Here is a 26,040-nt window from a genome sequence, read left to right on the forward strand (position 1 = left end):
TCCTGACCCAAGAAGGGTAGAATGGACTGTAGCGTGACCATCCGGAATTTTGTTTTCCTGACATACTTGTTTAAGTTGCTGAGATCCAGTATGGGTCTCCAGTCCCCTGTTTTCTTTGGTACCAAAAAGAATTTGGAGTAGATTCCGGATCCTTGCTGGTCTGCTGGGACTGATTGGATAGCTCTTTTTGATAGCAGCTTTGAAATTTCTAATGCTGCTTGTTCCCTTAGACTGGGTGGAACATCTGGAAGGGATCCTTTGGGTTGGGATGGGATGTGAATAAAGGGAATTTTGTAACCCTCGGATATGTTCGACTGTATCCATTTGTCTTGAGTAAGGGAAAGCCAGGCTTTTGGGTACAGGGATAATCTTTCCCCAACTGCCTCCGAAGGTGGATAGCCAGGCAGCCCCTCAGGGATGCTAAAAGGGTTTATCAGAGAACGTTTCTCTGCTACCCTGGTTTTGCGGACCTCCTCTGCCTCTAGGGCGGCATCTATTATTATTCCCCCCTCTGCCTCTAGAGGGGAATCGACCTTGTGCGTCAGATGAGACTCCCTGGGATTGTTTACGGAACCACATCTTTCCTCCCCTCTGACCTTTGTGATAGGGTCTGGAAGGGGTAGAAAAATGGACTCCTACGGCAGAGAGAGTCCTACCCTCTACCTCACACCTGGTCAATGTATCCTTCACCTGTGGACCAAACAAGGATGATCCATCAAAGGGAGAATTGGTGAAGGACGCCTTGAAAGGGTCCGCAAAGTTGCACAGCCGCATCCAGGCGTGACATCGTAAGGCAACACCTGTGCCTACGGCTCTACTCGCCCCATCCGCAGCATATGAGACAAGCCGCATGGAGGAGTTAACGATGGAATTCAGGGTTGCCAACTGGGAGTTCATTCTGTCTTGGAACCCCTCAGCTGTAGGATCCTTTATCACTTCACTCATATCCTTGAGTAAATCTCTCTGGAGACGAGTGAAGTTGCATAAGTAGTTCAGCCACCGCATTGAAAAGGTCGCTGATGAGAACATCCGCTTACCGTACCTGTCCATGGTCCTAGATTCCTTATTAGGAGGATGGACAGGAACCGAAGGATCTGCTAACTCCTTCTTAGTGGCCGCAGCCACCACCATGGCATCAACGGGGACACCTTTGGATAAAAAATCTTTATCTCTAGGGGCAGTAATAAATTTAGATGGCCTCCTCGGGGTGGGTTCCACTGAATCAGGAGCCATCCAGGCCTTCCTTGCCACCACTTCTATAAGGGGGTCAAAGGGAGGGGACACCCAGGAGGTAGAAGGGCGAGAGCCAAACGCCTCAAGATACACTGACTCATCCTCCGAAGGGTTAAGGGCTGGCCAGTTCCCCCTCTGTTTCAGGATCTCAAGGATGTCAGCAAAGGAGACATCCTCAGAGGGAGATCGAGGGGAACCTTCAGATTCCTGTAAGTCAGTGTCAGAGGTAATAGACTCAGGGGAGTCAATGTGCTTCCTCTTGCACTGCCTCTTCCTAGGGGGATCTCCTACCGGGTCAGGAGAGGCCTCGGAAGAGGAGGAAATTCCCAATGGGGAAACTTGAGGAGTTGGCTCTCTGCGGTCTAATGCAAGGGGGTGGGTAGAAATCACCACAGGCACTGTAGATGGAGGAGCTGACGGAGCCAACTGTGGGGCAGACACTGGTTCTAGCACGCTCCGCATGACTTCGAAGGCACCCCTATCAGGCAAGGCCGGAGGTCCCCACTCCGAAGAGACAAGGACCCCCCCGGCACCGACAGGGACGGCTCCGAGGCCGATGTTGGAGCCGAACTCACCAGCGCCGAAGCCCAGAGAGGGAGAGAGGGGTCGGACAAGGGTCCAATGCCACTCGCCCCCTCGGAGCCGACGAGGGAAGCTCGGCGCTGAGATCCCTCCAAGGAGGAGATCGGAGCAGGAGCCAAAAGGGAAGGTATCGGATCTGACGCACCGACAGTCATGGCTCCGACAAGCCCTGGCTCCGAACTCAAAGGAGTCGGAGGAGGAATATATTGGGGAACGGAAATAGCCACTGACTGCTGAGTCAGGCTATGCAGCATTTGGGCCAGTGCCTCGGACTTGAGAAGTCTACTCACTACCCTTTGCAAATCGTGGTCAGATAGCCTGGAAGACCATGAGGAATGTGTTCTATGGCTCCGTTCAGAAAGAAGAGGGGATCCTGGTGCCGAGTGCACGGAGCCGATAGAGGGGGATCTAGATCTCTTCCTAGAAGATTGCTCCGATAAGAGTATCGGAACCAACGTTGTTTTATCAACCTCGGCTCCAGCCGGAGCCGAGGTAACAGTATGAGGCTTGGAAACATCGGCTCCGGCCGGAGCCGATGTCGAAGCAGACTTCACATTTCCAGAAGTCGACTTAGAAACCGGAGCCGACTGTTTGGAAGTTTTAGAAGGCTTCCCCGACACAGACTGAGTCGGGGGGCATTCAGGCTTTAATAAGCCACGCAAGATTAACTTATTCTTGCATTCCTGCAGGACTCTAGGGCTAAAACCATGGCAAACAGCACAAGAGTCCTGCAGGTGCAAAGGTCCCAGGCAATACACACAAGAAGTGTGACTGTCTGTCAGAGACATTTTCTGACAGCACGAGTCACACTTCTTGAAGCCTGAGACCTTAGATTCCTTAGACATAATAAAAGGTCCAAGAAAACACACACACACACACACACACACACACACACACACACACACACACACACACACACACACACACACACACACACACAGGCCTTAATTAAAAATAAAATACCAGTCACACAAGGAGACTAGAAGGGGCCTAAGGCCTAAAACTAAAGGGGAATAAGAGAAGGAATTAAGGGCAACAAAGTTGTCAAACCAGGAAAAGGGGTCTAAGATTGAAAATTTTAGAATGAAATCTTCACTAACCTGCCAGAGCCGGTAGAAAAGCACCTCGTCAGCTAAGCGGCAAACGAGATCTGGGTAGTTACCGCCTAGCATTGTGGGATATAGGGGAGCCTCGAGCCGGTGGAATTAGCTCTCGAGCTTTAGTATTGGCCGAGTCAGAGCCGAGGATCGGCTCCTAACCCATCCAGCAAGAATGAAGGCGAGATAGACAACTTAACATTTACTGTTTTTCACTCAATCTAGAGGAGAGTTCATCAAGTTTGCTACATTGACATAGCCAGTTTAGTGTCAAATGTTGTCTGAGTCTAGTCTAGCCAGTTGTCAACCCATCGAGTGATGTAGGGATTAATGCCCAGCTTAGTAAGTTTATCTATGATTCCTAAGTGGGGAATGGTGTTGAAGGCCTTGGTGAGGTCCAGATAGGCTGTGTGGACCACCTTACCCTCGTCCACAGCTCTGGAGAATGATTCAAAGAAATTAATCAGGTTGAGAAGACAAGATCGGCCCTTTACGAAACCAAACTGGGTGGGGTCCAGTGTTTGAAGGTTGCCAGTGACATTGTTTATAAGTTCCATGATAATGTGTTCCATGGCTTTGCAGATCAGGCTCGTCAGACTGATGGGACGATAGTTCCTGGGATCCAAGCTGGATCCCCCCTTGTGGAGTGGGATAACTGTAGCTGTGTGCCACTCATTGAGCATAAAGCCTGAGGTGAGGCTATGATTAAACATGACACTTATGTGAGGTGCCAGTTCATTTTGTAGTTCATGTAGTACACAGCTCAGGATGACATCTGGTCCCATGGATACTGTATTCTCAGTTTTGGAGAGTGTGTTTTTTACCTGCGTGTCCGTACCAGAATTTGGCAATCTTTTGGTACTAAGATGGGCCCTTTAGGGGGTGAGGGGGGGGTGAAGTTGGCACTGAATCGATCTGCCAGGATATTGGCAATATCCTTGGGATCAGTATATTTAATGCCATTCTGTTGTAGCTCAGAGCAGATCTGAGCATTGCCATTTAAATTCTTGACATAACTATAGAATGCCTTGTGGCTTTGAGTGTGAGATTTAGTGGACATTTTTTCATTTATTACATTCATAAATCTTGGACTGTAAATATTGCTCTGATTATTTTACAAATTGAAAATCCAATAAAAAAAAAAAAAAAAAAATTAGGACTGGAGCTTGAGGATAATTACTCCTACTGTAGTGCATCAAGAGAGTTGATTACACTCCAATATCATGAAAAAGACATGGAGTTAAGCGGGTCTATAGAATGAGACCCAATCATAACTAATGTTAAGCACCCTGCTTCAGTTTTTAAGAGTGGGTATAATGCTAGGCAGTTAAATTTGCCAGCACTGGTTATCAGATGACAGTGGCAGATTAAAAACGGATTTGTCTCTGCCAGTAATGACTCCCTGGCTTTTTGTAACATAATCAAATGAATCACACAGCAAAACAGTGCTTTTTTTATATATAACTAGAAGTACATGGAGCCAGTAAAGCTACATGCACTACAAAGTAATATGATCTGTCTCTGATCATAACCATTTACTATGTGGTCTCAACATGAATGTCAAGATTCACCTCTCAAAGTTCACTTTCAAGATGGACTTCTTGACTGTATACATAATAAGCTGGTTATTATCAGCACCCCCATCATAATCCTCTGTGGTACATCCCAAAGGCTAGTACAAGTCATGCAGGTTCTTCTATTAACTTGCCCACAGAGGGAAAAGGGATGCAACCCCATCATAATCCTCTGTGGTACATCCCAAAGGCTAGTACAAGTCATGCAGGTTCTTCTATTAACTTGCCCACACAAAGAAATGCATCCTTTGAAATGTATCTAGCCTTGAAAGTTTTCTTCAAATTGTTACAGGCAAATATAGAAAAATGGCAGTTTGGTAACAACAGTGAAGAATATAATGATTTTGCCTCATTCAGTGAGATCTTGAGTTTTTCTTGTTTTAAACTATGTAATAATATTCATTATGATGTCATTTAGATTGTCTAGAAATTTTTAAGTCCTATTCTTGTTTGGGTAACAATATTCATTGTCTAAGTCCTACCAGCCTGTAATCTGTTAATTGAGCTCATGATATATCTCTGATCTCTATATGTGGAGCTTTTCTCCCCGGGCCTCTACTGAAAATGGAAATATATCCAGCTAGACTAGCCCGGTTAACAAATGTAAAATAAATAAAAATAAAAAATAAAAAATAAATTTACTTGTTAGTGGTTTCAGAAGTTACATCCTGTGAAATTATATGCAAATTGCACTTTTTAGTAAAATCAGAATGTATGAAGAAAAAACACAACAGCATCTGAGTGTTTGGCTACCCAAATCATATCAACAAGCACATGGATAGAGATGAAGGATCAGCAAGCAAATCTGTTTTATTTTCAAATCTTGTGTAGTGTGGAAGCAAAGGCAGGATAGTTAGCGTGCTCCCATTTCACCACCAGAATCATAACATAGTCAAGGACCAATGCAAAAATAAACAGTATCAAAGAAATACATAATGATTTTGTAATAATTCCTATAACTGATAACTGTCATGGTGTGCAGAAAGCACACTCTATTCATATTTTTAATGCATAAGAATTAACTAAATATGCATAGAAAGAGGATTTATGAGAACTTCAAATCTGAATTAGCTGTTTAATATTTACGCTTATCATACTGATTAAGTATGTCGTGACATGAAACATGTACCATATGAGACAGAGGCAAAGCAAACAGATGATGAATAGAGCAGCTTCTCCTAGTGCAAGCTGTTAGGGGACATGCTTAGTACTGCAGTTGGGGAGTCAAATGATCCTAGAAAGCAACATCAGCAATCATTTAAGCCACTGCAAGAGGGAACTGCAGAGAACTGCTTAAATGACAATCAGTATCTCTTAGGAGCTGTAGCAAGAATTTATACAGGGTAGTTCATAGGTAGGTACTAGGCTATCGGCCCAAGGGCCTACATAAGCCTAGCCAACAAAGTTCCCTGGCTTACGCCACCCAAGAAAGTTATTTTCCTGTGCCACTGTCGAGCAGAGACACAGAAGTGATCCCCGGGGTGTAGTTCCTATTTCCCATCCACTCATCAAGATTTTTCTTGAAGAGTGCTAATGAAGAACTTTGCTTGACATAGATGGGTAGCCTGTTGCAGAGTATGGGAAGTCTCTGGGACAGGAATCTATCCCTCCAGCATGTCCTGTTTATTGTGGTGACAAGGTTTAGGTCCCTAGAGCATGTAGCTCAGAGGGATTGGGATTTCTTCAGATGTATCATGTCCAACAGGTCTGGGTTTGACATAGCTTTATATGTTAGGCAGAGATCACCTCAGAGTAGGCGATATGCTATGGAGTAAAGCTGGAGTGTTTTGAGGCGGTCAGCGTAGGGCATTTGTTTGAGGCCAGTAACCCACTTTGTGAGGTACTTCTGTGGCCTTTCCAGCTGCTGCAGATGTCTTGTGAGGTACATTCCAAAAGGGGCATTGTACTCTATAATGGGTCTAATGAGTGCTGAGTAGAGGGGAACAATGACCTCTTTTTTCCTGGATGAGAACCCTTTTATGATGTTGTGTGCCATGTAGAAGGCCTTCCTGACTACTGTGGCGATGTGACTGTCAAAGGAGAGACTACTGTCCACCTAGGTCCCAAGGTCTCAACACACATTTGGTGTTAAGTAGATTGCTATGTGGTAGTTCATAGTTGCAGAGTTTTTACCATAGGGGATGACACTGCACTTTTTGGCACTGAGCTGGAGGCCATGGCTCTGACACAAGGCATCTGTCTCAGCGACGCCCTTCTGTAGGATGTCCACATCATTTGAGGACTTGACTATGGCTCCTAGTTTGCAGTCATCTGCGAACTTCATTAGCCAGAGGCCTTCTGTGTTAGCCTGTACTTCAGAGAAGTAGATACCAAACAGGAGATGTCCCAGGATGGAACCCTTTGGTACTCCACTTGTCACTGCTTTGAGGTCAGATTTGGAGTCTGCAACTTTTACATTGTGGGTTCTTTCAGTGAGCCAGTTGGCAACTCATCTTGTGACATAGGGATTTATACCTAGTTTAGTGAGTTTAGTTATAATTCCAGAATGGGGGATAGTGTTGAAAGCCTTGGCGAGGTCAAAATAGGCTGTGTGAACCACCTTACCCTCATTTACGGCTTTGGTGACTGCCTCAAAGAAGTCGATCAGGTTCAGAAGGCATGATCTGCCTTTCACATACCCGAACTGGGTGGGATCCAGAGTTTGGAGGTTACCAATGTCTTTGTTTATGAGTTCCATGATGATACGTTCCATGGCCTTGCAGACCAGGCTCATCAGGCTAATAGGTCGATAGTTTCCAGGATCAATGGTGACTCCCCCTTTGTGGAGTGGGATAACTGTTGCTGTGCACCATTCAGTGAGCACAAAGCCTGATGCGAGGCTATTATTGAACATGGTGCTTAAGTGGGGAGCCAGTTCTTTCTGAAGTTTGTGTAAAACGCAGCCTGGGATGTTGTCCGGTCCCATGGATGCTATGTTTTTTGGCTTTAGAGAGTGCAGCTTTTACCTGCATAGTTGTGATTGCAGGGACTCTGCATTCCTCCTGTATAGATATGGGCCCTATTTGTCAGGATGTTGGCAATATCAGTTGGTTCTGTAATTTTTGTGCCATTGTGCTGTAACTCAGAGCAGATCTGGGTGTTGCCATCGATATTCATGAAATAGCTATAGAATGCTTTGTGGTTGTCCTTATAATTAGTGGCGATTTTGTTTTCATAGCTAGCATTGGAGGATCTTATAAGGGATCTCAGCTTCTTACTGAGGCTGACCAGGGAGCTCCTCCACTCATGGGATTTTACTATTTTTTGCAACAGTTTCTTCCCTTCTGTTGTACAGTTTGTTTATGACAGGGGACCACCAGATTGGCTTCCTTTTTTTTGGAGGATAGCATCTTGATTCTGTTTGGGATAGCACGATCCATGCACTCGTTTAAGTGCTTATAGAGTGCATTTGTGTAGGATTCAGCAGTTGCATTACAGGGACTAAAACATTCACTTCTTTTACACACACACACACACATATATATATATATATATGTGTGTGTGTGTGCGTGTCTACTTTTCTTCATCGAAATTACACTTCTTTGAAAAAGAAAAGTAGATCCCCACTTCAGCGAACGTGCACTTCAACAAAACTGCACTTTTGCTGAAGTGTAGTCGCTGGATCGGTTACCCCCCCCCAAAAAATCTTTTGCAGGGGAGCAAGCCCCCCTGCACCCCCCTACTTTAATATTCTAACTCCGAGATCGCACTACAGTGGGGGAAAAGGGAATATTCCCTTATCCCCACTGTACCACGATCTTAGCACTAGTTTGCTTAGTTGTACATCAACACTAAACGTTGATGTACAACTGTTACATGCAAACTGGGTGTTTTTATTTCTTCTTTTCTTTTTTTACTTTTATTTTTATTTTCACACAAGTGTGTATTTTTGACAAGATGCACTTGAAACATAAATTCAATGTACTAAATGGAACCTATATATATATATATATATATATATATATATATATATATATATATACACACACACACACACACACACACTTTTTATTTACAGCACAGTTCCTGGTTCCGACTCTATGACATCAGCTATTAGGGAAATAGTTAATAGCTTGATATATCTGTTTGTTTTTATTAACAGTGCTTTGGATTTCCTGTAATGTTCAGCTTTCTTCTTATTTTGTAAGACAGACTCCAAAATAAATGGGTCACCTGCCATGATTGATGCACAGACATCACATACTTGGGTAAGAATTACTCATAAAGAATGTTCGGTCACTACTCCTAGTTGGGAGGAGAATTATATCAAACGATACACGATTTACAAAACTGCAGGCATGAAGAGGAGGCAGAATGTCTGGTAAATATCTAAACTGTGCCAAGACTAATAACATGCGACAAGTAAATAACTATATATAATAAGCAAGTGCAAAGATAGCCTACTGAACAAAATTTTTTACCAAACAAAGTATGCATATTTAAGCAAGGTGAAAGGACAGTAAGAACTGAGCACAAACATTTTAGAATTAAAATATCAAGGTGAAACAGAACCAAGATATGCAGTGACAGGGGATGAATTCAGAATACTTTAAGTGCTTAAACATATAATCTGAACTCTTGTGCGCTGTTATAAATTTCAGCTTGGCAAAGGGTGGATGGATTTACAAAAAGTAGAAAATATAAGCTGGTAATGATTTAAGAAAATTAAATATGACAACCTCAAGTTTTAAGGATAATTTGCCAGTTTAACTCACTTATATTACCCTCAGATTTATATTAGAGACCAAGTGTTTTGGTGAAACAGAAACCATGAAAGTAGAAGTGACAGATTAAAGGAGTGGGGGAGGGAATAGTGTATGGTCAGATCTGACTGAAGAGGACAGTGAGGTACTTAGCAATGAAATTTATCCAGGAATGAGGTCTCTTACACTGTTTCACTCCTGACTGTTTAGTGCACTCTGGGGCCCATTCCTTGTTAAGACAAGTTTCACAAATTGAGGGGGTAGAGCCTGAATGGCTAACTGAAAGCAGCAGTATTTTAGAGCTCCACATAACTAGTTAAATAAGACAGGAAAAAATATTTTTTTTTTTCTTCAAAGTATAAAATCTTATAGATAAAGGACTCGTTTATATAATTAGAAACATTGGTGAAGTTTTACAAATAATTTCCTGTCAAAATGCTTGGAGAGATATTCACTTGTTAAAATGAGCAACTCAAGGAATTCTCACCAGGATGCTGCCTTAAAAAAGGAACTACTGCAGATGACATAAACCCTGCAGAAGTTGTCTTTTAAGATGGGTGATTTTAAAGAGAACCTATAAAATCTTAAAACAAGCAGTCAAAAACAGGCTGTCACCCTCAAGAAAATGCTAGAATAACACCAGACAAGGATAACAGGAATAGAGGTTTTACTAAATGACTTGGAAAGCAGACTTAAGGAAGAGGAAATACAGAAAGAACTGCTTCTTAAACAAAACACTTAGTTAGTTAATAAAGTAGATGACTTGGAAAATAGGGAGAGGAGAAACAACATCAGGATTTTCAGATTACCTGAAAACACAGAAGGTGAGGATATTATTTCCTTTTTATCAAGCTGGATCCCTGACTTTTTAAATTTAAAAGTAGGACTTTCCTTTGGCATTGAAAGGGCGCACGGAGCTCTTGGGAAACCTGCCACTAACTCAAACTCTCCTAGGTCAATAATTATCAAATTTCTTTCATACTTGGACAAGGAACTGATTTCAAGATCTGCTTGGTGGAAGGCACCTCTAAAATATAAACAGAGCCTGATAAGATTTGATAACGACTATTCATCTTGAATAATGGAACAAAGGAAAAAAGTGTGGCCAATGATAAAGTTTCTGAAACAAAATAACATCAAGGCACAACTTGCATATCCAGCTAAGATAAGAATACTGTATGCCAACGAGATGAGGACTTTTATTGACTTAGAGGAAGCCTCTTCATTTATTAAAACTAATAATGTGATTACTTTACTAGAAGATATAGATTGGATGTCACCTTCTCTCAAGTGAACAAAAAAAAAAACAAATGTCTGGACAGACGTCAAAAAGAAGAAGCAAAAGACTGATACTGTTCCAGCCAAATCTCTCAAAGCATCTACTATGATATGAATTGTTTTATCATTACTTTAAAGGACCAATTTTACTGATTGGAATTTTAAAACAAAGGTAACTAACTACTGGAATCTATATTTTTTGAAAATAGATGACACATGAGAGTTTTCACATTACTTCGGGTGTGGAAAACAGGGTACTTTTCGTTCACAGAAGGAGGGTTATATAGCACATAAAATATTTAACTGTAAATCAACATACATAGTATATGTGTATTTTCTCTTTTCGTTCTCTCTCTTCTCTCATTATTATTTTAACTGCATCTTGTCTCCCTTTCTAAATTCTCTCCTATTCACTATACTAATATAGTCTGTATATAGTTAATAACTCCCTATCTATACATAGATAAATAATCATCTAAAATAATCTAGTTTTAAGGTAGACTAATTGGAATAGTGAACTTAATTCATTGTTATTACAATATTTATTAGATTAATGATAGTCACTGTTATGCTTATTGGGATTGGGGACATGTTCGTGATTAACTCTGAAATGTTCCATTCATGTACATATGTCCTTTGAATTATTTCCTTTTAGTATTCACAAATATATATGTAAAAAAAAAAAATGGAGGGAAAAATGTACTGTTGGTTAAGAGAAGTGAAGCTTTCTTCACATTCTATTTGCGTTGCCATAGCAACAGTAAACAATTGCTGCAGTTTCTAAGGACACCTGTGAAGCGCATTTAGCCTCACAGATAAATAACAAATAATAAGAAAAAAGTAATGTTCTTTAGTTATTAAAATAAAAAACAACCTAAGCAAGGTAAAATGAATACATAACAGGACTATTTGTAAATATTTTATGATTTATCCTCATAGGATGACATATTCCTGGAAACCCAACTGAAATGTTCCCAAACTACATGTGCACTTAAATGTAGCTGCTTGATTAAAAAGTATTACTCTGTTTAACATGCTGATTCCAAAAGCTGTCTGCACTGTAAAAATTACATTTTATATGTTGCTTGAAATTGTCAGTCTCTAGTGTACATGAAAAGATACATATTACTTTTTGCAACATGTTATCTTTGCAGTTACCTCACACTCTGTACAAACTCACTTGGTAACTGAGAGCTATTCATTTAAAATATCAGTTTAAATATTAAATGTGCCCTCGAAATGCTACTGACATGTTGACAAAATATAATCTGAATTGTAAAATGAATGACTTGAAAGAAGTAATGCGTTGATTTCAAAGACAGTTCTTGATACTACAGTAAGAGTTTGTTTGTGTCTTTCGGCTTTTCCCGGTTAGGGGTCGCCACAGCAGAACTCCGGTCTGCTAATGATTGGCAGTTGATTTTTACGTACCGGCTTGCCAGGCCTGATGCACAACCTTCAACGAAGGTACGCCCATTCATGCATGTCTCCACGCAGAAGACGCTCTAGCTGAGACTCGAACCAGACAGCGTCTTACTGAGACGACAATGCTACCGCAGCACCACCACCGCGGGTCTTGATACTACAGTAAAAGTAAAAATGTATATTCACAAGGAAGTATTGAAATATTTTAGTCTTCCAGTTAAAATAGCTTACTGTCAACATTTTGCGATATCAGAAAGTTTGAAAAGCTAGGAAATTACTATTATTTGTCTTTATAATGATTATTAGACATATGTTAGACTCTGCTTTGTTTAATGAATTGTGACACATGTTTATGAAAAAAAAATGTGGACTCAATTACTCACATTGGACTACACATTCCTGGAAACTCAACTGAAATGTCCCCAAATTACTTGTGAACTTAAATGAAACTGCTAATTAATAAGCATAATTTATTTTCACCTGAATCCATAAGCTATCTGCTCTATATATGCTACATTATATATGTCACTTGCATATGACAGTCTCTAGAGCAAACAAAAAAAAGACATATTTTTGCAACATGCTATATTTTTACTAACCATGCATTCTAAACTAATTCAGTTGGCAACTGAAGTTATTTATTTGAAACATCAGTCTAAATATTAATTGTGCCCTTGAAATATTGTTACTGTTTTGACAAAACAAAACCTGAATTGAAAAAGGAATGCTTTGAAGAAGTGAAGTATTGTACAGATTTCAAAGACAGCTATTGACACTACAATATAAATCGAAATGTTTACATGCAAGAAAAAATTGAAATGCTTTACACTTTTAGTTAAAATAGCTTATTGTTGACTTTTTGCTTTATCAGAAAATTTAAAGAGCTAAGAAATTATTTCTAATTTGTCTTTATAATGTTAACTAAAGTGATGTTAGTCACTGACTTGTTTAATGGATTGCGAGTCAAGTACAATACGGACTACTGAATGTTATTTCTGTTTACCTATGTTTGCTGAGTTTCTTTTATTAGTATTGATTTAAAACAAGGGAAAGAAAGGGAAGGGAAATCTCTGTTTTTTATCAAGGGAGGAGAGGCTTAAGTGTATTCTAATTGCCCCAAGAACTCTCTAAGATGCTCTAAATACTATTTGATTAATACTTACCTAAGGTAAGTCTTGATTACCATATAGGTACCTTCACATTCATTCTATACCTGATGTGATTACCCATTCTGGAAGCAGGATGTGCCCTATGCAGGATGGGAATTGTCAGGGTGATCATAGTTCATTCTTAGACTCTGCTTTGTAAATCTATAAATATGTAAAAGCACTGCACACTAGAATGCAGGGCGCCTCTACTCAAGAGTCAGGGTACCACTGATAAGCCATGTCTTTTCATAAGTGTAAGTTGAAGTTGGTGAGCTGAAGAGTAGGAAAGTAAAGGAAGACAGTACACAGACAGTAAATTCATATTTCATTGGTAATCACTCATTGTCTCCTACAGAGTCCTTTTAGTCAAATTATTTTGGTAATAATCTATTTGTTGTTGGCTTATTTAGTGTATGCTCCTCTGTTGCATTTAATGTATCCAAAATGACATATCTAACATGTTTGGGATCTCTTAAGGGTAACTAAATACTGGATATTTTCTAAGTCAACATAATTGTTTATACTACTAAAATTCCATCCTGATATATAAAATTCTATATAATAATAATAGAATAATATAGAATTTCATATCTCTTTTAAGAAAATTCTCCATATAATAATTTAGCATATGGAGGTCAGTTGATACTGTTGGTTAAAGGTATGAGTGATAATCCAACAGCTCTATCTTTATCAATTGGTTTAGGAATGACTTTCATTCCATGTTTAATGGGAAATTCATATTTACTTGTATTTGACACTTTAGAATTAATGTTTTATAGAAGTACTTTTTGAAAGCCTGACTAGAATTTTACCCTACTTGCATTTAAAGAAGAAAGAAGATTAAATTACATTCCCAAGTTTACACACATAAAAATAACATTCAATGTCATCAGAGAATACGGTATAACTACTATAATTAAAATAAAAAAAAGAAGCAAAATGTTTCTTCCAGCAATAACTTGAAATGGATTTAAAATTCTTATTAAATACTAATGGCTTAAATAACGCCAATAAAAGATCAAACTTACTAAAATATTTAAATATAAATAAGGCACAAGTAGTATATCTCCAGGAAACACATTTTAAGACTAATGATAGCTTTATTTGGAACCCTAAGGACTATACAAGTTTTAGCTCAATTCTCCTATAGAACAAATACAAATGGAGTATCAGTTCTCTGGAAGAAAAACATAATCACTCCAAAAGTTATTTATAAATATGAAGACAAAGATGGTCTACTAGCATTTGTTATAATTAAATTTAATAACAGAATATGGACCTTAGCTAATCTATATTGGTTCCCAGGAAATGGAGCAGGAATGGTTAAAAAATCACCTAGATTTTATTTCCAAAAACTATAAAGGAAATCATATACTGGGAGGAGACTTTAATTGTACCTTAGAAGCTTCTGAAACCACCAAGAAGTCTTTTCACATAGCAACTATTTCAAAATCCTTAAAAAGATGGATTGATTCATTTCATTTAATAGACACTTTTAAAGAAAAGATGATAAATCCTTACTATTTTCCCATAAAGAGCATAGATCTGGAACACAAACCAGAATAGACAAAGTATTCGTAGTTCAAGATTAACAAACAAAAATCCTCAACTTCTCAATAGTTCCATGTCCCTTCTCAGATCATGACTCTCTGATAATGAAGCTCCAAATAGAGTTTAAACCTTTAATCCTCTCAACTAGAATTCCATCATATATCACGAAATTAAAGAATTCAGACCCTGGATGTTGTCAGAACTACAATTATTTCTTGAAATTAGTATGACAACAGCAATCAGTAGAGTCATGGTTTGGGACTCGTTAAAAACATATTTATTTGGTAAGACCCTTAGCTGGTACAAAAAAAAGTTAGAGTGGGAATCTGAATCATAAGACTTGCAAACTAGACTCTTGACAGCAAAATCTAAAAAGAAAAATCAGAATTGTCCATAAGTCAAAAAAGAAATTGAGGGATTAAATAAAAAATATGATGAAATTCTAACACACAAAACCTGTCTAGCCTTGGAAAAATTAAAAATAAACTCATTAGCCACCTCCCCCAGATATCTACATAACTTACCTACAAGAATTAAAATACAGTCTAAAGCAAATAACATTAGTAGTATATATCATTAAAAGAAAGGGAAAAAGTAAAGTATCAGATATAGGAGACATCCTTGAAGCATTTCTGTTCCATTATATGGAACACTTCAAAAAAGAACATTTAAATACCAACTAAATAAACTTAGATACAAACCTTATCAATATAAAAAAAACTTCCAGAAAACTTAAAACTAGACCTAGAAAAACCTATATCCTACAAAGAAATAGTTGACAAGATAAAAGTAAGTAAATCTAACAAAGCTCCAGGGATAGATGGTATAATTATGGAAATTTACAAACTCTTCCCTTCAACAATAATCTCATTTTTTCATAAAACTTTGCTAGAAGTCCAGTCAGAAGCAAAAATACCACCCTCATGGAAATATTCTCTCATAAAAAACAATTCTAAAAGATAATAACCCATCAGACCTGGATCCTACCCAGTTCAGCTTTGTTAAGGGCAGATCCTGCCTCTTAAACCTGGTTGATTTCTTTGAAACAGTCACCAAGGCCATTGACGAGGGGAAGGTGGTCCACACAGCCTACCTGGACCTCGCAAAAGCCTTCAATACAATACCCCACTCGGGCATTATAGATAAGCTCACCAGCTTAAATATAGACCCCTAAGTCACTAGATGGGTTGCAAACTGGCTCAAGGACAGAACCCACATGGTTAGAATTGCTGGAGCCATGTCAGACTCCAAACCAGCTACAAGTGGCGTCCCACAAGGCTCAGTCCTGGGACCTCTCTTGTTCGGTATATATTTCTCGGAGGTACAGGCCAACATGGAAGGACTGTGGCTAACCAAGTTCGCAGATGACTGCAAACTGGGCGCCATAATCAACTCTCCAGCTGACACAAGCATCCTCCAAAAGGGCCTCATAGAAACAGACAACTGGTGCCAGAGCCATGGCCTCAAGCTAAATGCCAAAAAGTGTATAGTCATCCCCTTTGGCAAAAACAAAGTGCCCACAAATTACCACATAGGTGGTAATCCATTAAGTACAGAAGAAGTAATTAGGGACCTGGGGACCCAAGTTGATAGCAGTCTCTCATTTGACAACCACGTGGCCAAAGTGGTTAGAAAAACATTTTATATAGCCCACCTAATCATGAAGGGATTCACATCTAGATCATGGGAGGTCATCGTGCCTCTTTACTCATCCCTCATCAGGCCCATAACTGAGTACAATGCCCCTTTTGGGATGTACCTTACCAGACACCTGCAGCAACTGGAAAGACCCCAAAAGTACCTCAGCAAGAGGATCAAAGGGCTCAAACAGATGCCATATGCTGCCCGGTTAAAGAAACTCCAGCTCTACTCAGTGGCATACCACCTGCTCAGAGGCGATCTGTGCCCGACGTATAAAGCCATGTCCAACCCGTAATTAATGGACATGCTGCACCTCAGAAAATCCAAATCCCATCGAGCTACGCTCGAGAGACTTGAACCTCAGCACTGAAATAAATAGGACATGCTGGAGGGACAGATTCATAACCCAGAGGCTCCCTTCACTCTGGAATAAAATCCCAGTCCAGGTTAGGCAAAGTCCCTCATTGACTCTCTTCAAGAGGAATCTTGATGAGTGGATGGGAGATCGTAGGTTTACCCCGGGTATCACTTCTGTGTCACTGTTAGACAGAGGCACAGTATACTAACCTCGAAAAAGGGCATAGCAAAATTAATTTAAAATGGGTGGCGAAAGCCAAACACACTCTGGCTAGGCTTATAAATGCCCTAGGGCAGACAGCCTAGTATGAACCTATGAACCTATGAAGACCTTTGCACCTCATACAGACCTACATCATTACTGAATAATGATTACAAAATATTCATGTCAATCCTAAACAGAATGAAAATCCCACTTTCAATGACAATAATGATCAAACTGGATTTTTATACAACAGGCACACACATGATAATATTAAAAGAATACTTACTCTTATAGATTATGTGAATAAATTAGAGAAACACTTGTAATCAGATTAGACATAGAAAAAGCCTTCGATTCCCTCAACTGGGAGTATCTATTTAAAACTTTAGCATTATTTGAATTTCCTCCTCCTTTCATCTTCTTACTAAAAACATATATATTAATAACTTGGCCTACATTAAATTAGTCCTTTCACCTCTGAATCTATTCATATAACGAAAGGTACTAAACAAGGATGTCCCCTTTCTCCTATTTTATTTGCTTTGGCTATAGAAATACTTGCAGAAATAATACACAGTAATCCAAGAATAAAAGGAATAGAAGTCTATGACCAGTACATAACTAAAATAATGCTTTTTGCTGATGATATTTTATTAACCCTATCAAACTCCAGAGAGTCATTAGAAGAGCTAGAAGTAGTAATGGAGAAATTTTATAAGATTTCAGGTCTACACTTTAATAGAGCAAAATCAAAATTTCTATTTTTAAATAAGAAAAAATAATTCTAAGTTACAGATAAATCCATCATAGGAAAACAAGCACTTATGCTAAATTATTTAGGAATAGTGTTATGCAAAAATATAAATGAAACAATATTAATAAATTATAAAAACATTATTGAAATAATAAAAATATATATAGAAAAATAGAACAAAATTATATTAACTTTTGAAGACAGATTGCAAATAAAAATGGTGTTATTGCCAAACATACTATATATAGCATTAGCAATACAGTTAATTCCTGAAAGATGCATTCTTAAAAAAATAAACTCATGTTTAATAAAATTTTTATGGTATCCCAAAAAGAATAGAGTACCTCTAACTCATCACATTAGACCCTGGAAACAAGGAAGATTGAACTTCACAGAAATAGAAACATATATAAAAGCATCTGTGCTTAAAACTACAATAGACTGGATAAACCCAAATTATTTTGCCAACTGGAAAGAATTAACAACGGCTATATTAACAAATGAATTTAATCTGTTAAAAAATGTTAATAGTAGACAAATCAAGCCCTGGTACATACTATGCAGAAGTATACAATATAATATAAGAAAACCTTCTAAAACAACACTGATTAATCATTACATCAATTCCTTTGGGAAACTTATCAATGCAAACATATATCTAAAACTTTGGTTTGACCTTTTAACCCCATTTACCATCACTAAGAACTTTCCTCAAAAAATATATAGGGAAACAATAACCTCCTGGGAACAAAATGGATTTTTATGCTGGTTTCAATGTGTAAATAAATTAAATGTTTTAGATATACATATGATAAAAACTGCTTACAATATTCCAACACAAGACTGGTTAACTTTACAAAGCATTCTAATATACACTCAAGATTTATGCAGATTAATTAATTCCTCATTTAAAGATATTCCAAATCTAATGTTTTCTGTATGAATTTATATATAATAGTTGTGAAAATAAAAATTCCATTTCAAATCTATATAAAGTGTTAACATATAAAACAATTCCCAAACCATCGTACTGGCAGTTCTTAACAAAAGGTCAGTCATTGCAGTTAACAGCAGAAATTAAAACTAACATCTTACTATCAAGTTAATTACACCTCTAACACACAGTACTGGAAAATATTTAACTGGAAATAGTTACATAAAGCATTTTTAACACCAGATAGAATTAAAAAGATCAGTACTACTACAAATGGTTTTTGACGGAGGTGTGAAAATTCAAATAAAGCAGACTGGATTTGTATCTTTTATGAATGTTGTTGTGTCTTTCGGCTTTTCACGGTTAGGGGTTGCCACAGCGGAACTCCGGTCTGCTAATGATTGGCAGTAGATTTTTATGTGCCGAGTTGCCGGTCCTGACACACAACCTTCAACGAAGGTATGCCCATTCACGCATGTCTCCACACATGAGATGCTCTAGCTGAGAATTGAACAGGACAACATCTTACTGTGAGGCGACAACGCTACCGCAGCACCACCACCGCCTACCGCAACAATAAAATTAAATCATATTGGAATGGAATCAATCATTTTTTACAAGCTTTATTTAATGAATCCTTTACCTTAACTAAAGCATTGATTATATTAAATGTAAATGAAGGCCCCTACCTGAATAAGACAAATATGTATTTGTTATGGACAATACTTGCTATATCTAGGAAATATGTAACCAGAAGGTGGAATTCAAATACACCCCCGACCTTGAAGAAATTCTACACTTTACTGAAGACAACTGCATCGATGGAAATAAAAATCAAAGAACTACAAATCTATCCCAGGGCATTGGTAAATAATCCTTGGAAGAAGGTTATATCTTTGTTGGACACTCTGCAATAATCAATATTGTATCTCTGATAACTGATCTGTTAATTAACATACAGTGTATATAATTGTCAGGCTATTGTAAATATTGTATATAGTTGTTTAAAATGATATTTAAAAATATTATGTAAATGTTATTTTAATTAGAAATAAAACAAATTTTTGAGGAAAAAATGTTTCACGAATGAAAGCAGATTGTGTGATTCAGTGGCAGATGTATCACTTGTTGGACAGTACTTCATCACGCATATATATTACATTTGTTGATGCAATAGAATGCAAAGAGATTTCCATTGAATATGTACTTCAAATAAAAAAAAATGGGGGGAAAACACTGGCCAGTAACTTATTCACAAAGGAAACCTTAATTCCACTTAGAAAATCCATTTGTTAAATTCAATATTGACAGTTCAGCTGAGACACCTTAAATGCTGTGTGCATCACCAATAGTGCCTAGGCATATGCTCCTTACTATAATAAAACAGAAGATGCAGGATCTGTCCAAACATGTTACATCTGAAGAATAAACATATATATGAAGAAGAATCCTGATAAGCTTAATGGAGGACAAAGACAGGGAAGATAAATCTGCTGACTGAAACGTACTGAAATCCAAGAACTGTTATATAAACAAAGGTGTACGATGGTGTTTTATGTGCTCAACTACTGTATTTTTTTGATTACTCATCCTGGCATGTTTCATCCGAACTGCACAGTAATTTTGGTCTTGGTTTGTGGTTACTATCAGTGTGCTGGCGCCTCTTTCTTGGTTCTGACTGAAACATATTTAGGGTAATTCTTCAGATGATTGCATTCCCAACTGTTTATTTTGTTGACATGAGAATATCAAGGATTGCAACTGTAATCTCCAATACATTGAAACAATGAAAAACATCACCTTATCCTAACTGCAGGACTGTGTTGATGGAATGTCATATGGTCTTGATAAATGTGCAAAAGCAACCTTTAAAGCAGGAAAACTGCAGCACCAGGAAAACATCAGTTTGGGACAAGAATGTGATATAAAAGAACTTGAGCAACAGGGAGTGTATAAGTACTTGGGAACTGATGAAGGATCTGCAATAAAACATGAACAAATGCATATAAAACTTAGTAAGGAATACTTCAGAAGACTTAAATTAATGCTGAAAACAGTACTGACATCTAGGAACAAAATTCAAGCTATAAACCAATTTGCTCTTCCTGTCCTAACAAAGTTTTGGAGTGATGGATTGGCCCCAAAATGTGCTGGATAAATTAGATAATAAAATAAGAAGGATGCTTCATACTCACCAAATGATCTATAAAAATCAGTGCATACCAAGATTATATATTCCCTGTTTCAAAAGAGGGATGGGCCTCCTTGAAATTGATTACATGTACAGATCTGCAATCGTGGGACTCCACACGTATCTGTTGACCTCACAAGACCCAAATGTAATGAAAGTTTTGAAACATGAGGAGAGTAAATTAAAGATGACTTCTCTGCTTAACCTAGCAGAAGCATATCTCCATCAAGCAGGAATGGAAATCAAACCAGAAGAAGATAAAAAATCAGGCAGCAACCGAATATGCCAAAAAACAAAAGAAAGAATATAAGGTGAAGGACCAAATGAAAATGCAAGAAATGTGGAAAATGCATAAATATAGTTGCAAGTATAGAAAACTTCTGGAAGAACCTCATGTTGATTAGAAATAAATGCAGGTGTGGTTAAGGAGAGGAATTCAAACCAAGAGATGAAAGGTTAATATTGGTGGCTCAAGATAGCGGGCTAAGTACATGCTGGTTTACAAAGTCCATGGAACATGTGGGAGAAATGGACAAAGGTAGATTTTGTAAAACCAAATTGAAAACAGTCGCATACCTTGTTGCTGGTTGTGACCTACTAATGGCAGAAGGACTGTATACTGAAAGGCATAATGATGTGCCAAAACTGTTGCACTAGGAATTGTGCAAACATTATGGTATTGAAGTGGCTGAAAAATACTGGAAACATGAGCCACAAAGCATCAAGTTTTCATTACATGGAATCATCCATTACCAACAATTCAAAAGATAGATGCTAGAAAACCAGATATAGTAGTCCAAGAAAAGAAAACAAGAGTCGCATTGATCACTAAAAATCACTATACCCAGTGACTACAGTGTCCTGCGTACAGAGAGACACAAAGTTATAAAATATCAGGATCTGCAAGCAGACATGACAGCAATGTGGAAGAAGGATACCCAGATAGTTCCAATAGTAGTAGGAGCAAAAGGTCTTATAAAAAAAGAGTCTACAAGCATATTTAGATATGCTACCAATACATGTAACTCTGTATGAAGTGCAGGAGGAGTCATTACTGGGCATGTTGCGGGTGCTGCGAAGAGCACTTTTGGCTACTTCAAAGAGTGAAACAATACTAATTTCATGAACTTTAATCGTACTTTGACTTAGAAATGGGGTCCATTCCTGTCATGGTTTTAGAAGCCTAAAAGATCTGGAGAAATTAAAACAGGACTGTAAATTCTGAAGCTCACTATTAAAGATAAAATAAGTTATTTTTAGGGAAGACCATACCTCCTATACTTCTCTCTCTAATGATATATATATATATATATATATATATATATATATATACATATACATTACACACACACACACACACACACACACACACACACATATCTATATTTTTAGACAGCAAAACTAGTACCCTGTCCTGCTCATCCTCCGAAGTAGCATGCTTCACATTTCTTCCAAAGTAATTTTCCTAGCTATAATCCAGTCTTCTACAATAATCTGCATACCTCATAAGATCAACTCCATATCTACTCTTAAAAGGAACTCTACCCTTCTTTTTTGAAACAAATTCTTCCAAAGTAATTTTTGTAGCTGTAAACCAGTCTTCTACACAGAATCTGCATCTCTCACAAGATTGACTTCCCACCTACTCTTAAAAGGAACTCTACTCACATTTTTTTAAACAAATTCTTCCAAAGTCATTTTCCTAGCTGTAATCCAGTCTCCTTCACAGAATCTGCATCACTCACAAGATTGATTCCCCATCTACTCATAAAAGAAACTCTATCCACCTTTTTGAAACAAAGTATATTATTAATAACAAATGTAAACCAGCACCAAAACATGACTATTTGCATAAAAATCCAGGTTTATTGTAGCAAGTCAGGTAAGCGCTTTCACACATTAAATGTGTAGAAGAATATTTAATGTGTGAAAGTGCTTACCTGTCTTGCTACAATAAACCTGGATTTTTATGCACACAGTTTTTGTGCTGGTTTACATTTGTTATTTGTATTTTCTGGCTAACTAGCACCATTTATTCCAGTGGATCCATTTGTTTGCTACTAAAGTATATTATTAAATTATGCTTATAAACTGTTTTAACTTCTCAGTTTCTATTTCACACTGTAAGAGAGCATGCTTCCAAGAAAGGCAGCAGTCTGTTTTTCCCCTGGCTAGCAAACCCCTTCAGGACCCTGTTAGTAAACTTCTGAGATAGCCCTGACACACTGTTTTCACCTATTCTGTGTCCCTTGCCATGTTTCTAACTGGTTTGTCTCACTACTATTTTCATGGGCTTCTCTTATAACCTTATAACTTTAAACCACTGCTAAACTTTTAACATGCATACTCGCTGGTCCACAACTGGGGTTCTTGTAAATAAGCTTTATTTGCCCTGGCTATTTCTCTGCATACTACCTGATTAATTGCTCCTCTTCAGTCATTTACACAAATTACCACACTGAAAATCAAGCTAACTTGCTCAGTTCACCCTCGTTTCACTCCTCTCTCTCTGCTCCTTACCCTACCCCCATTCTCACCCACCCCTGAATACTCTAAATTTTACTTTACTTCTACTGTAAGGACCCTCCCTCTACTCTTCAAATATCCAGTAATCATATTTCCCTGCAGGAGATGCACACACTCCTCCCCAAACCTAATCTCAACCTTGTTACATTCACACCCTGTCTATTTTTCTTTCTAGCACCTTGGAACAAATCAATTTTCTTCTTCACCACCCTGATTATTATCACTTACTTTTCTACACTTTCATCTTGCAAACCTTTTCTTCCTCCTCTTACCTACTTCACTCCCTTTCACAATCTATCACCAACACTCTTTCTCCCTTCTCATTTATATTGCACCTTCATAAACCTTCATAACAAAATCTTCCCTAAAATCAACACCACCACTCCCCTCATCTATATAATACAGCCATACAAAGTGACAGCATGCTGCTGTACCTCTTCTTAACCCCCATCCTGCTCTGCCTCTCTAGGTTAACACCTTATCACACTAACCTACTATAACCACCATCTCCCACTCTTACACACACATCAACATGCTATACAACCCTGCGCTTTCTTATCTTCTCCTCCCAATTTAATACATTCAACCTTCATTTCCACAAACTAAAACATCTCAACCTTTCTCTCTTCTCCACCAAACATAGGCTCAAATGCACTAGCTACTTTTCTTTTTTTCACTAAACCTATTTTACTTTTTATTACACTCTTACTTGATGGGGACATCCACCCTAATCCTGGTCCATTCACTCCCACCAACTCTATCTCCACCACATGCATAAGGCACCAACTCCCTACCTTTCCATCCAAATACCTGTCATTTTACTCTATAAACCTACAAAGTCTTCCAAACCAAATAACAGAATTTGTCACTTGGGTTACCCACCACTCTCACCACATCTTAACTCTCTCAGAAACCTGGTTAAAACCACATATCGCAAACTCTGAAATTCTATCGCCTGGGAAGATAAACTTTCAAAAAATGGGGGAGGTGTCGTCATCCTGTATTCAGAACAACTTAACCTCTCCCCCTTCTCCTTACCCCTCCCTGACTTCTTCCCAGCAGAACTTATCTTTCTTAACTGTCACCATAACCCACACAAAAAATTGGCCATAGTATCTATCTACATAGTCCCAAGCAACAATATCCCAAATCTATAATGTATCTTATCCTGGCTCTCACAACATATACCATATGAGACAATCATACAAGGCAACATCAGTATTGACTGAAATAAGCCCCCCCCAACTCCAACTAGCTTTAGTATTAACCTTTTCAGCTTCAGTCAACTTATTTCTTCTCCTACCCGCAAACACAAAAACTCCAGCTCCATACTTGATCTTAACGTCCCACCCTAATCAATACCATAATCCCAATACTTTACCAGACTCGTTTAAGTGATCACCTCCCTATCTCTGTACTAAGACTACATTATCAACCCCCTAAAACCCACCTCTATAGAAATTGCTGCAACCTGTCCAACTTCATTTTCAAATACTTTCAACAATCAACTTTCCCAGGTCAATTGGTCTCACATGTAGACCTTTCCTCTAAGGGTTCCTGTTATTTAATTCAACTATTTTCCCAAACATACTAAATGCCCTAGCTCCCATTAGGAAAATTAGTATCAAACCTAATCCCACTCCATGGCTCCCTAAAGATACCCTTTCCACTATGAAACTTACAGACAGCAGCTGAAAGCAATGGACTAAGTCAAAAATCTTCTCCTCTCCTCCGCAAATATAAAGAACCAAGAAACATCAACAAAAAACATATTCAGGGCAAAATAAAATTCAATCAGGAATCCCAATCCACACAGTTTTCTACCCCCCCCCCCAAAATTTTTGGCACACTATGAGCAATATACTCCATCCAGTGAAGCCCTCTACCCCCAACCCCTTCCCTAAGAGTACAGCTCTTAAAACTGCCACTCTTCTAAACAACTACTTCAATGACTCTATCAGAAAACTAACTCCCCTTGATAACCAAAAAAACATCCCCGACCGCCTCCACCACCTACCTCCAGTCATCCTTCTTCCTGAAACCTGTTTCCACTGCCTAAAACAAATCCCTTTTGCTAAAATGTAAACCATAATCACCCTCTTTTAACAACCTACCTCCCTGATTTCTCAAACTAGCTGCCAGTTCTACAGGATATCCCATTCTCAATTCTTATCAACTGTTCCATCAAAGAATTCTCAGTCCTCAAAATCTGGAAATCCTTCTACACAATTTCACTTCACAAAAGAGGTAACTCTACTAACCTTCCAACTACTGACCAATAGGCATCCTCTCTCCACTCTCAAAAATTCTCAAAAAATGCATTCATAGACATCTTCTTACATACCTACTTCAGGAAAACCTCCTTACCCCCTTCCCAGCATGGATTTAGATCTCAGCACAGCACATCCCTAGCCCTATCTTTCACCCAAACAGTAACAGAAGCAAGATAAGCTTTTGACACTGTATCCCACCCTAAACTCCTCTCTAAACTATTTGAACTAAGCCTCTCAACTTCCACCATTCTCTGGTTCACTAGCTACCTCAACATCAGACAATCTGTTAGATGGCAGACTTCTTACTCACCGTTTTTACTATCCAAACAGTGGTTCCCCAAGGATCCATCCTAGGCTCCCTTTTCTTTAATATCTTTACTAATAATCTTCACTCTGCCTGCAACTCATCACTAACCCAATATGCTGACGATTCTACTCTTATCACCCTCTACGATAATCCCACTGACTTCCACTGCCTCACACTGACTTCCTTTAATTCCATCGAAAACTGGCGAATTGAAAATCAACTTATCTTTAACCCAAAGAAAACTAAACTTTTTTCTCCCAA

At 38.3% G+C, this 26,040-nt stretch overlaps 1 protein-coding gene across 1 annotated transcript in view; it reads right to left on the minus strand.

Moving 5' to 3' along the window:
* Positions 1 to 26,040, minus strand: part of CDH23 (cadherin related 23) — a 2,508,764-nt gene that overhangs the window by 1,609,253 nt on the left and 873,471 nt on the right. The window lies entirely within an intron of this gene.

This window comes from Protopterus annectens, chromosome 14.part0 (assembly GCF_019279795.1).
Source record: "Protopterus annectens isolate FY-2018-M chromosome 14.part0, PAN1.0, whole genome shotgun sequence".
Taxonomy (NCBI): Eukaryota; Metazoa; Chordata; order Ceratodontiformes; family Protopteridae; genus Protopterus; species Protopterus annectens.